The following is a 14,481-nucleotide window of genomic DNA, read 5'->3' on the forward strand; positions in this document are numbered from 1 at the left end:
AAGCACTTCACGACTAGCCAGAAAGTTGGTGGTTTTGAACCCACCTTGAGGCACCTTGAATGACAGTCCTGCTGATCTGCTTCTGAAAGGTCACAGCCTTGAAAATCCTATGGAGAAGTTCTACTCTGCACACATGGGGTAACCCTGAGTCAGAATTAACAGCGACTAATAACAATTTTTTTTTAATAACAATAATCAAAGAAATGTAACAAAATTAAGATATCACTTTTCTTCTATCAGAATGGGCAGTTTTTTGGGGGGGTGGTTTATTAACTTTTATTGAGCTTCAAGTGAATGTTTACAAATCAAGTCAGTCTGTCACATATAAGTTTATATACATCTTACTCCGTACTCCCACTTGCTCCCCCCCAATGAGTCAGCCCTTCCAGTCTCTCCTTTTGTGACAATTTTGCCAGCTTCCAACTCTCTCTATCCTCCCATCCCCCCTCCAGATAGGAGATGCCAACACAGTCTCAAGTGTCCACCTGATATAATTAGCTCACTCTTCATCAGCATCTCTCTCCTACCCACTGTCCAGTCCCTTTCATGTCTGATGAGCTGTCTTCGGGAATGGTTCCTGTCCTGGGCCAACAGAAGGTTTGGGGACCATGACCGCCGGGATTCCTCTAGTCTCAGTCAGACCATTAAGTATGGTCTTTTTGTGAGAATTTGGGGTCTGCATCCCACTGATCTCCTGCTCCCTCAGGGATTCTCTGTTGTGCTCCCTGTCAGGGCAGTCATCGATTGTGGCCGGGCACCAACTAGTTCTTCTGGTCTCAGGATGATGTAGGTCTCTGGTTCCTGTGGCCCTTTCTGTCTCTTGGGCTCATAGTTATCGTGTGACCTTGGTGTTCTTCATTCTCCTTTGCTCCAGGTGGGTTGAGATCAATTGATGCATCTTAGATGGCCGCTTGTTAGCATTTAAGACCCCAGACGCCACATTTCAAAGTGGGATGCAGAATGTTTTCATAATAGAATTATTTTGCCAATTGACTTAGAAGTCCCCTTAAACCATGGTCCCCAAACCCCTGCCCTAGCTCCGCTGACCTTTGAAGCATTCAGTTTATCCCGGAAACTTCTTTGCTTTTGGTCCAGTCCAGTTGAGCTGACCTTCCATGTATTGAGTGCTGTCCTTCCCTTCACCTAAAGCAGTTCTTTTCTACTAATTAATCAGTAAAAAACCCTCTCCCACCCTCCCTCCCTCTCCCCCTCGTAACCACAAAAGTATGTGTTCTTCTCAGTTTATACTATTTCTCAAGATCTTATAATAGTGGTCTTATGCAATATTTGTCCTTTTGCCTCTGACTAATTCCGCTCAGCATAATGCCTTCCAGGTTCCTCCATGTTATGAAATGTTTCACAGATTGGTCACTGTTCTTTAACGATGCATAGTATTCCATTGTATGGATATACCACTATTTATTTAACCATTCATCCGTTGATGGACACCTTGGTTGCTTCCAGCTTTTTGCTATTGTAAACAGAGCTGCAATAAACGTGGGTGTGCATATATCTGTTTGTGTGAAGGCTCTTATTTCTCTAGGGTATATTCCGAGGAGTGGGATTTCTGGGTTGTATGGTAGTTCTATTTCTAACTGTTTAAGATAACGCCAGATAGATTTCCAAAGTGGTTGTACCATTTTACATTCCCACCAGCAGTGTATAAGAGTTCCAATCTCTGCGCAGCCTCTCCAACATTTATTATTTTGTGTTTTTTGGATTAATGCCAGCCTTGTTGGAGTGAGATGGAATCTCATCATGGTTTTAATTTGCATTTCTCTAATGGCTAATGATCGAGAGCATTTTCTCATGTATCTGTTGGCTGCCTGAATATCTTCTTTAGTGAAGTGTGTGTTCATATCCTTTGCCCACTTCTTGATTGGGTTGTTTGTCTTTTTGTGGTTGAGTTTTGACAGAATCATATAGATTTTAGAGATCAGGCGCTGGTCGGAGATGTCATAGCTGAAAATTCTTTCCCAGTCTGTAGGTGGTCTTTTTACTCTTTTGGTGAAGTCTTTAGATGAGCATAGGTGTTTGATTTTTAGGAGCTCCCAGTTATCTGGTTTCTCTTCGTCATTTTTGGTAATGTTTTGTATTCTGTTTATGAGAATGGGCAATTTTTTTTAAATTATATTTTAAGTGAAAATTTACAGCACAAATTAGTTTCTCATTCAAAAATTTATGCAGAAATTGTTTTGTGACACTGGTTTCAACCCCGCAATGTGTCAGCACTCTCCCCATTTCCCTTTACACCCTGCATTCCCCATGTCCAATAGTCCAGGTTTCCTGTCCCTTCCTGCCTTCTCCTCTGCTTTTGGGCAAGTGTTGCACATTTGATCTTATATACTTGATTGAACTAAAGAGTATGTTCCTCACGTGTGTTATTGTTTGTTTTATAGGCCTGTCTAATCTTTGGCTGAAAGGTGGACTTCGGGAGTGGCTTCAGTCCTGAGTTAGCAGGGTATCCAGGGGCCATAGTTTCAGAGGTTCTTCCAGTATCTGTCAGACCAGTAAGTCTGGTCTTTTTTTGTGAATTTGAATTTTGTTCTACATCTTTCACCTGCTCTGTCCAAAACTGTCTATTGTGATCCCTATCAGAGCAGTTGGCGGTAGTAAATGGGCATCATCTAGTTCTTCTGGGCTCAGGCTGGTGGAGGCTGTGGTTCACGTGGTCCATTAGTTCTTTGGACTGATATTTTCCTTGTGACTGGTTTTCTTCATTCTCTTTTGCTCCAAACAGCATGGGAGCAATAAATGTATTTTAGATGGCTGCTTGCAAGCTTTAAAGACCCCAGGTGCTACTCACCAAAGTAGGCTGTAGAATGTTTTCTTTATGAACCGTATTATGCCAATTGACGTAGATGTCCCCAGGGACCATGGTCCCCAGCCCTCACTCCTAGTAACTCAGTCCCTCAAGGTGTTTAGATGTATATAGGAAGCTTCCATGGCTTGGGCAAATATTTTTTCAAGGATAAAACCTAGAAGTGGCAAAAGTGTGAGGGAATGGAACTCTCTTATGCCATTATTAGGAGTATACAATCTTTTTGGAGTCTGACAATCTGTATCAATATTTGAAATGCACATGCCCTTTGACATAGCAATTTGACTTTATAAATTTATCGCAAGAAAATAATTAGACAAGTCAACAAAAATGTATGTATAAAGAGGTTTCAAATAGTTCGTAATTGTGACAGATTGGAAACAAAACTAATTATATATATGATAGATTGAATTACTGGTCTCAATTCCTCACCCCAAACTGCATCCACACCCTTCCCGTGTCATCATCATAAAGTATATTTCCTTGCCCTTTGACTTGAGCTTAGCCATGTGATTTGCTTTGGCCAATGGCATGTAGGCTGAGTGACATTATGTCTAGACCTTAAGAGTCCTTAAGTGTCTTTGCTTTCCTTTTTGTGCTTTTGCCTTCTCAATGAGAAGATGCCCCAGCTGGCATCTTGGTCCCAGAAAGAAGAAGAGAAATATATGGAGCTGTCAGAACCGACTCGACGGAACCTAACAGCAGCAACAACTGTAATAAAAAAAAAAAACCCAGTGCCATCGAGTCGTACTAAGCAGCTATTATAAATGATGATGCGATCTATATTTACTGACATGAAAAGATGTCTCATCAATATTGTTAAGTGAAAAAATCAGGATTCAAACACAGCCTATCTATGTACAATTGCTTGTACAAACACAGAAACACAAGTGTAAGAAAGGATGTTTTGCAGTGGTTATTTCTGCAGACAAGTCAAGAAAATATTTTATTTCCTCTGTGGTTTTCTGTATTGCTTGATTTTATTTTCAAAGAGCATCCATCTTTTTTATAATCAGAATAGAGCAATGTCAGTGATTATGATTAAGTACCAAAAGAATGAAAAGACTAACATTTTTAGAATAAAAAAGAAATGCAACTGGAGAGGAAAAGAGGAGCCCAGATTACAGCATCCTGGAAATGTAGATAGAGGTCAGACTTGATGTGTCAAGAATGAGAAGTTTAGATATCACAATGGTTAACAGCGGTTAGCGATTAGCGTGTACATTATGTGCTCTGGTAAGAGCACTATCTCATTTAATTCACATAGCAACCCTATGAGGTCATAATTACGATTGTCCCTATTGTACAGAAAAAGAAACTGAGGCTCAGGGAAGCTAAATCATTTGCCATGGATCACATAGCCAGGAAAGTGGCAGAACTCAGATTTGACCCAGCTCTGTCTGGCTCCAGAGCCCATCTTCCTTTCCTGTGTACACTTCTCCCCACTGGAGGGCTTTGAGGAGAGGTAGTGACAGAGAAGAGTGTTAAGGAGGCACCAGATTTGAAATCCAAATACCTGAGCTGTTCAAACGCGAGTGACCATGGATGAAAGTTAGGTGGAAGGCAGTAGAGCACGGAAGATAGGTAAAAAAACTGTCTTAGTTATCTAGTGCTGCTATAGCAGAAATACCACAAGTGGATGGCTTTAACAAAGAGAAATCTATTTCCTCACAGTAAATAGGCCAAAAGTCCAAATTCAGGGCATCAGCTCCAAGGGAAGGTTTTCTTTCTCTGTTGGCCTTCTCATCAATCTTCCCCGGACTAGGAGCTTCTCTTCGCAGGAACCCCGGGTCCAAAGGACGTGCTCTGCTCCTGGCACTGCTTTCTTGGTGGTATGAGCTCCCCCTGTCCCTCTGCTCGCTTCTTTCTTTTATATCTCAAGAGATTGCCTCAAGACACAATCCAATCTTCCTGCCTCACTAACACAACTGCTGCCCATCCTCCCTCATTAAAGTCATAGAGGCAGGATTTAAAACACATAGGAAAATCACACAATACAGGAATCATGGCCCAGCACAACTGATACACATATTTTGGGGGGGACATAATTCAATCCATGACACAGACTCAGCCAGAATCCAAGGTCAAATCCTACCTCTGCACATAGGGGCTGTGTAATCAGGTCAGGTACTTCGCCCCCTCTGATCCTGGCTTTATCCTTCCATAAAAACATAGAATAAATAATAAATACCTCCATCATTGTGAGACCAAAAAACGAAAAAAAAATAATATACCTAAAGCAACCACTTCAGTGCCTACCAACAAATGGTAGCTAATGTTTTAATGTAAGTAAAAGGACCCCAAAAACCAAACCCACTGCCGTCAAGTCGATTCCAACGCATAGCGACCCTATAGGACAGAGTAGAACTGCCAGATAGAGTTTCCAAGGAGCGCCTGGTGGATTCAAACTGCCAACCTCTTAGTTAGCAGCCGTAGCACTTAAATATAAGTAAAAGCATTTTGGAAATTATAAAATGCTAATCAGATATTAGTTGCAATCTACCATTTCAGTGAACACACTAAGAGAAATTGGCCAAGTGGACTGAGGAGAGATTGGAATCAACAGAGAGACTGTTCCCTTTAGCTGGGAGTGATCTGATGAGAGCCATGGTTAGGGACTGGCCAGGGGAGTACCTGGGTCAAGCAGGGCAGACATGCCAGTGGAAGACTCTCCAGGACATGGTGATTGGCTGGTACTTGAAGATGAATAAATGTGACAAGTTCAAGCAGTAACCAAGATTTAAAACCTGCAAAAATAGTGATGATATTGATGAAGAAAGCTTCATTAGCAATTCGTCAGAAATGTGTTGAAAAATCACGGAAGACTATCAAGGATTTGTTCATTCATTCACTCACGAAGATTTTTTGAGTGCCTGCTATGTGCCACCAAGTCCCTGAGTGGTGCAAATGGCTTATGTGCTTGGCTGCTAACTGGAAGTTCAAGTCTATCTACAGGCATCTCGGAAGAAGGGCCTGGCAATCTACTTCTGAAAAATCAGCTGTTGCAAATCATATGGGGCACAGGTCTACTCATAGGGTCACTAGGAGTTGGAGTCTTCTCAATACCAGCTGGCTTTAACCGGTTTGGTATCTACCTGGGACTGCAGTACATTTGAGCAGATTATAGACAAATTGGGGGAGGGAGGCAGATCTCAAACGATCATACAAATAAATGTAAAATACACCTGTGATCAAAGCTACAAAAAAGACGTACATGGGATTATGGAAGCATAAAAACCAAACCAAACTCATTGCCATCAAGTCGATTCTGACTGGTACCAATCCCATAGGGCTTCCAATGCTATAAACCTTTACAGAAGCAGACTGCCACATCTTTCTCCCACACAGAGCAGCTGGTGGGTTCGAACTGCTGACCTTTCGGTTAGCAACCAAGTGGTCCTTTTATAGAAGTGTAGAACAGGAAACTGTTTCCTGAGAAAGTGATACTTCAGCTGACACCTAAAGGAGGAGTAGAAATGTAACTAAGAGTTTAGTATCCAGTGGTTACCTTGTACATAAATGGATTGACTTTCTGAGAGATGATTTATGTAGCCATTTAATAGAGGTTCTTAAACTTGAGTATGCATAGGAATCATATGCAGGTCTTGTTAAAACACATATTGCTGGGCCTCACCCCTAAAGTTTCTGATTCAGTATGTCTGTGGTGGAGCCCAAGAATTGGCATCTCTCACAAGTTCCCAAATGATGCTGTTGCTGCTGGCCTGGGGGCCACATTTTGAGAACCATTGTTCCAAATTATCACCAACAACATCTCTTGCCAAACGATAGGACTAAACACGAGCAACTTCTAACAAATGTTTTCCAGGTTGCTCACCACAAAAAAAAAAAAAAAAAAAAAAAAAAATCAATTTCTAGAGTCTTTTGGTTGAAATGTTTTTACACCAGGTTTATTGTTAACATTACATGTCCAACCTTTCTCTTTGCTGAGAAACAAAAACAAATACCCACTGTAATCATAGAATCGCCCCACAGTTAGCCCTGGGTGAGCAAATGTCAGAGCGCTGTAAACAAGTCTAATAGAACCTTTGAAGGGAGAAGTGAGGGCCTGGCCTCTGAGACTGCAGTGGAATGCAGAGGACGGTGTCAGCAGGCAGAGTTGGAGAGGAACAAGCTGGGACTGGGAACGCTGGTTTTGGGTGAACCTGGAATTAATGACATAGAAATTCTGTTCCTTTGAGGTTGGAAAAAAAAGAGACTACTAACCATCAAGCCCTAATGTAGTTTAATACTTAAAAAAAATCAGTATCAGGTGAAGCACTGGGCATTTGAAGGGCAGTGAAGCTATTCTGCATAATACTGTAATGGAGGGTACATGATATTACCTGTTTGTCAAAACCCCTAGGACTGTACAACACAAAGCGTGAACCCCAGTGTCAATGAAGGACTTTAATTAATAATAATGTAGCAACAATGATTCATTGGTTGTAACAACTGTACCGTACTAAGGCAAGATGCTAGCAACAGGAGAAACTGTCTAGTGGGGAGAGGGGACGTATATGAGAGTTTTCCTGTACATCTAAAACTGCTCTAACAAACTGTATTAAAAAAAAACAATTTTTCATTACAAAAGTAATGCAGAAATATCATGTCCTGTAGTCACGATGGGAAACCTTCGTAGTGTAGTAGTTAAGTGCTACAGCTGCTAGCCAAAAGGTCAGCAGTTCAAATCCATCAGGTACCTAGGAAACTCCATGGAGCAGTTCTACTCTGTCCTATATGGTCACTATGAGTCAGAATCAACTAGAGGGCAACGGGTTTGGTTTTGGTTTTTTAGTCACCATGGGTTGGAATTGACTTAGGGCAACTAATAACAACAACTAACAAATCAAAATACTGTAGATAAGGCTGATGCCTACCCAACACTAATTCTTTTCTCCCCTTCCCCAGAAATAATTTGTGTTGTGGATTTGGTGTTTACATTTCCAGGCCCTTTCCTATGCAGGTTCTATGGGAAGATTAATCATTGTTTCATGTGATGGTATCATACTCTGTGTATTGTATTATAACTTCCTTTTTTACAATCGATGGCATATCTTATGAATTTTTTCATGTCAGTACATAACTCCAGCATATTCTTTTTTTATGAGGTCCCTGGGTAGTGAAAATGGTTAATACGTTCTGCTGCTAACCAAAAATTTGGAGGCACCTTGGAAGAAAGGCCTGGCAATTTACTTGCAAAAAATCAGCCATTGAAAACATGGGGCACAGTTCTACTCTGGCATGCATGAGGTCACCATAAATAGGAATCAACCTGATGGCAACTTGTTTGGTTATTCTTTTATATTGTTGCCTATTAGTCCAGTAAAATTTTGCTGAAGATCATTCAAAAGTAGTTGCAACAGAAAGGGCCACATGAACCAGAGACTTACATCATGTTGAGACCAGAAGAATTAGATGTTGCCCGGCCACAACCGATGACTGGCCTGACAGGGAGCACAACAGAGAACCCCTGAGGGAGCAGGAGAACAGTGGGATGCAGACCCCAAATTCTCATAAAAAGACCAGACTTAATGGTCTGACTGAGACTAGAAGAATCCCGGTGGTCATGGTCTCCAAACCTTCTGTTGGCCCAGGACAGGAACATTCCCAAAGACAACTCATCAGACATGGAAGGGACTGGACAATGGGTAGGAGAGAGATGATGATGAAGAGTGAGCTACTTGTATCAGGTGGACACTTGAGACTGTGTTGGCATCTCCTGTCTGGAGGGGAGATAGGAGGGTAGAGAGGGTTAGAAACTGGCAAAATTGTCACGAAAGGAGAGACTGGAAGGGCTGACTCATTAGGGGGAGAGTAAGTGGGAGTATGGAGTAAGGTGTATATAAGCTTATGTGTGACAGACTGACTTGATTTGTAAACGTTCACTTAAAGCTCAATAAAAATTATAAAAAAAGTAGTTGCAGCAGTACATCAACAGGGGACTGCCAGAAATTCAAGCCGGATTCAGAAGAAGACGTGGAATGACAATATCATTGCTGATGTCAGATGGATCTCGGCTGAAAGCAGAGAATACCAGAAAGATGTTTACCTGTGTTTTATCTACCATGCAAAGGCATTTGACTGTGTGGATCATAACAAATTATAGAGAACATTGCAAAGAACAGGAATTCCAGAACACATAATTGTGCTCATGAGGAACCTATACGTAGACAAAGAGACATTCATTCAAACAGAACAAGGGAATACTTCGTGGTTTAAAGTCAGGAAAGGTATGCGTCATGGTTGTATCCTTTTACCATTTATTCAATCTGTGTGGTGAGCAAATACCGAGAAGCAGGACTTGATGAAGAACAGGTAATCAGGATTGGAGGAAGACTCATTGACAACCCGCATTATGCTGATAACACAACCTTGCTTGCTGAAAATGAAGACTCAAAGCACTTACTGATGAAGATCAAAGACCACAGCCTTCAGTATGGATTGCACTTCAACATAAAGAAAACACAAATCCTCACAACTGGACCAATAAGGAATATTACGATAAATGGAGAAAAGATTGAAGTTGTCAAGGATTTCATTTTACTTGGATCCACAATCATCACCCGTGGAAGAAGTGGTCAGGAAATCAAACGACGTTGCATTGGGCAAATCTGCTGCAAAAGACCTCTTTAAAGTGTTGAAAAGCAAACATGTCACTTTGAGGACTAATGTGCGCCTGACCCAAGCCATGGTGTTTTCAATCGCCTCATATGCATATGAAAGCTGAACAATGAATAAGGAAGACTGAAGAAGAATTGATGCCTTTGAATTATGGTGTTGGTAACAAATATTCAATATACCATGGACTGCCAGAAGAACAAACAAATCTGCCTTGGAAGAAGTACAGACAGAATGCTCTTTGGAAGCAAGGATGGCGAAACTTCGTCTCACGTACTTTGGACATGTTATCAGGTGGGACTGGTCCCTGGAGAAGGACATCATGCTTGGTAGAGTAGGGAGTCATCAAAAAAGAGGAAGATCCTCAATGAGATAGATTGACATAGTGGCTTCAACAATGGGTTCAAGCATAACAATGATTGTGAGGATGGTGTAGGACCAGGCAGTGTTTTGTTCTGGTGTACATAGGGTCTCTATGAGTATAGAACCAACTTAATGGCACCAAACAACAACATTCCATAGCATAGAACTAATAAAGTTTATTTATAAATGGGCTTTTAAGCTGCTTCCTCCTTCTGCCTTTATTTTCTTAGCTATGACAATGTTAGAGTAAACTTTCTCGTACATGCTGCTTATAGACGTGTGGGCGCTTCGCTATTGAGAAGAAAACCACTAAGTCATGGGTGTTTGAGTGTTCTACACCTGAACAGATATTGCCAGATTGTCCCCTACCCCCACAACAGGCTATGTGTTGTCGCTGCTTCCTTAAATATTTGCAATAGCTGGTATTATCAAATATTTAAGTATTACCAACCTGGGGGGTGAAAAATAGTATTTCATTTATGTTTCAATGTTCATTTCCTTCATTACAAGTAAATTGGAGCATGCTTTCATATTTGTATTATTGTCCATTTTTATTTTCTTTTCCATGAGTTGACTAGTCATGATCTGCTCATTTTTCTTTTGGGTCAGTTAACTGTTTCTTATTGATTCGAGGAGTTCTTTCTGTAGACGCGAATCTTTTATCTCTATGTATGGTGCAGACATTTTCCTCTAGGTGTTTTTATTTTAACTTTCTGTATGGTGTCTTTTGTCATAGAGAGGTTTTGAATTTGGAAGTATCCCAATTTATCAACCTTTTCCTTTTAAGGGTTTTATTTTCTGTGTCTTGTTTAAGAGGGCCTTTATTCCCATCTTCAACTATTTTGGACTCAGTTTTGTGAACCGTCTGTAAAATCACAAAGCTGCAGAGCCAGAGGTGATCTTCCAGATGCTGTAATCTACTCTTTTCATGGTACACATGGGGAACTGAGGCACAGAGAGTATGGTGTGTAACACTAAACCTAGCTTTCCATCCCTGTGGCTGAGTGAGAGAGCCAGCCCCTGAGCCTAGATTCTTAGATTCCAAGCAAGAGAACCTTAAATCCTTCCCTGATGCATCCACCAAGACTTTCCAACAAGCTAATGCAAAGGCCTCTGACTGGGAGAAAAGTCTATTAAAGTTGGCAGTAGATGCCACGGGTCAAAGCGCTTGGGTGATATGCATGGCCGTCCTCACAGCTGGGCTGTCTCTACACTCCCTGGGAGTGGTGGGGGGCAGTGTGACTCTGCTTCATATAAGCTATACAACCTTGAGGAAGTGATGTGCTACCTCAATTTACTCATCTGTAGCACAGGAATCAATAACAATACATACTGCAAAGGCATGTTGAGAGATTAGATGAAATAAATTTATCTGTAAGGACTTAGCACATAGTTCACGTCCAATAAATATCAGCTATTATTTATTCATGGGGTTCCCCAATGGAGGAAGTAGTTAATAGACCTGACTGGTAACTGAGAAGTTGGAAGTTCGAGTCTACCCAGAGGTGCCCTGGAAAAAAAACCTAGTGATCCTCTTCTGAAAAGTCAGCCAATGAAAATCCTATAGAGCACGGTTCTACACTCTTGGGGTCTCCATGAGTCAGTATCAACTCAATGACAACTGGTTATTTATTAATAGAAATAACAATATATTATTGTACTTGCTTGTTTCTGAAAACATCTGTATTTCAAGCTTCTCAGGCTTCACCAGCTCATAGGTACAAGTTATGGATACTTCTTGTCCACCCCTTCAAGCCCTCTCAGCTCACCTTTTACTCCAGCCACTGTGTGACAACCAGTTCAGCAGACTTCAGTCAGCTGGTGCAGGTGCACCTGTCAATGCCTCACCTTGGGCCATACCTCTTATCACTCACTTTGTTCTCCACTGTTTGAGACACTTTAGAACGTGCTGGAAGTACAGACTGATTAGCACTCCTGGGGCCATGATTTACCAATGGGGGACCAAAGCCAATGGATAAATGCTTCCCCCTTACATCCCTGGGCAGACAGTTCTGAGACACATGTCATTAGGCTCCTTAGAAGCTGCCAAGAATTGAGTGGTGGCCAACCCTTGGCACTATACCTTGTATTAATCCCTCTTGCTATGTCTCACTTCCCCTTGTCTGTCCCTCCTTCTCCCTGGGATCATATTTCCAAGTAAACTACCTCCATCCAACCCTTTATCTCAGCTTCTGTTTTCAGGGGACAGAGGGCAAGACATGGTGAGTTAGTAGTAACACATTTTCACACGTCCTTGTCTCCAACACAGGACCTTGTCCTCTGGGAATCCTCAGGGTCAGCTCACCTGTTTTCAGAAACCTCCCTCCTGTGGTCTTTGCTCTGGCACCCTCACTGAGAATCACTGCCTGAAAAGCCACTCGAGGTGCTGTCTTATCCCTCCCGACCTTGCCTGTGCTCTTGTGAGGACAAGTTCCTCCTCAAGGCACTGTCTCCTCCTGCTCTCAAGCCTGCAGCCCTGGGCAGTCAAGGCAGCGCTGCATTCTGAGCACCTCCTGAATGAAGCCACACCACCATACTAGAGCATGCAGGAGGGGGGTCATTCCCCTGCCCCTTTGCCACTGGGCCCCTAAGCAGACCGCTCGTGTCCCCACGTCTCATGCAGTCCCTCAGCTCCTCCAGCCTCTGCCTGTCCTCCATAGTGCTCAGATGAGCCTGTGGGGACAACAGCTGAGCAGACAGCCCAACCTCCTCTCCAACCCTGCCTTTCCCCCTCAGCTCCAGACAAATGACACTTTTCAGCATTAGTAAACCCAACTCACCCATTTATCACACATATCTGGATCCCATTTTAGACTTGAGCTGAGACCCCTGATGTACTTGAAAGATAAAAGGTCCACGTGAATTTTACTGCTGCTGCTGTCTGCACTGCAGAGGGAGTCGTTTCCACGAGGCTGAGACAGCCTGGTAACTTCCACTTATCCTTCAGGACGTGCCTGAGCTTTTTCGGTCCCCAAAGCCTTCCTTGACACCCCTCCTTCAGGCAATATGGGGTGCTCCTTTTGATGTTCTGATAGCACCCTGTGTGGGATTGTCGCTTCTGTCTTAGTACCTTGCAATCTTTTGTAGTTCTGACACTCCTGTTCGACTGACAGAATCTTGAGAACAGACAGTCTTGCTTGTCTTTGAATTCCCAGTTTTCAGCCTGGCACATCGTAGGCCCTCAGAAGATGTGTGTCAGATGAATGAATGAAACAATGACACACTGAGACACCTGGAAAGCGGGGATCCCACTCAGATAGGGTGGAGCACTGACTGGCTCAGGAAAGCATGCCCACACAGTGGCATCTAAATGCATGTTTCTTGAGTGTCTCCACTAGAATGTCCGCTCCCTGAGAAAAAAGTCTGTATTTCCTGGCTTCTGTACTCTCCCTACTCCTAGAACAGAGCTTGGAACTTATGGGCCCTCAATCAATATATATATTGAATAAATGAAACACAGGTGTAGTTCCATCTGCCTTCTCTCTGGAAACCTGGTGGCGTACGTAGTAGTTAAGTGCTATGGCTGTCAACCAAAAGGTCAGCAGTTCAAATCTACCAGGTGCTCCTTGGAAACGCTATGGGGCAGTTTTACTCTGTCCTATAGGGTTTCTGGAAACCCTGGTGGTGTAGTGGCTAATTGCTATGGCTGCTAACCAAAGGGTCTGCAGTTCAAATCCACCAGGCATTCCTTGGGAACTCTATGGGGCAGTTCTACTCTGTCCTGCAGGGTCACTATGACTTGGAATCGACTCAAACGGCAATGGGTTTGGTTTTTTTGGTTTTGTTCTCTCTGGAAACACGAACTGGTTTTATTCTCGGGTTTTCTTCCCCTCCTGGGGAAGCAGAGGGCCTGAAGATCAACTTCCTTGTCCCTCCTAACAGAACGGTGTGCTTTGCATGCAGTTTTCCCGATGTCAGCTTGAGTCTCAATGTCAGGCCAGCCAGAAATGTGTCCCAGAGTCATCCAGAGTCACAATGCTCTAGATAGGCAGAGGTGAGAATATGGCCACTGAACTGAAACTGTAGGACAGAAGGCGGAGGGTATTATATTATTTTGGTCAATTGTTTTTGTAAGGAGTGATCCACGTGCCCAGAGAAGTATGAAGACAAAGTAAAAATCATTACAAATCCTGAAACCCTGAGGCAACCACTGTTTTCATTATGATGAACATTCTCCCAGCCGTGCGTGCATGTGCACATGTGTATGTGCGTGTGCGCATATGTAGGTTACCTTAGCTACAAGTGACAGACAACCAAAAGAGTGATGATGTAGGCAAGTAGCAGCTCATTTCGCTCTCACGTAGAAGTCTGTGTGGGTGGTCCAGGGCTGGCAAGGTTGCCCATGATGTCAGTAACCAAGGCTCATTCTATCCTGTGACTTCCTCCTTATGATACAAAGGACAGCATGTGCATTCTAGAAAACAGTGAGAAGGAACCAAAAAAAAAAAAAAGGACACATGTTGCGTCTTAAGCTTCGACATAATATTTCTGCTTATATCCCACTGGTCTGAACTGTTACATGGCTGTACCCAGCTGCAAGGAACGCTGGGAAATGTAGTCCTTGTTCTGGCAGCCGTGTGCCCAGCTCAAAATTCTATCCCATGAAATAAGAGAGGAACAGATATCCAGGGGTATCTAGCAATCTCTAACACAATATTTATGCAATTCTACATAATAGA

Source organism: Elephas maximus, chromosome 7 (assembly GCF_024166365.1).
Source record: "Elephas maximus indicus isolate mEleMax1 chromosome 7, mEleMax1 primary haplotype, whole genome shotgun sequence".
NCBI classification, from domain to species: domain Eukaryota; kingdom Metazoa; phylum Chordata; class Mammalia; order Proboscidea; family Elephantidae; genus Elephas; species Elephas maximus.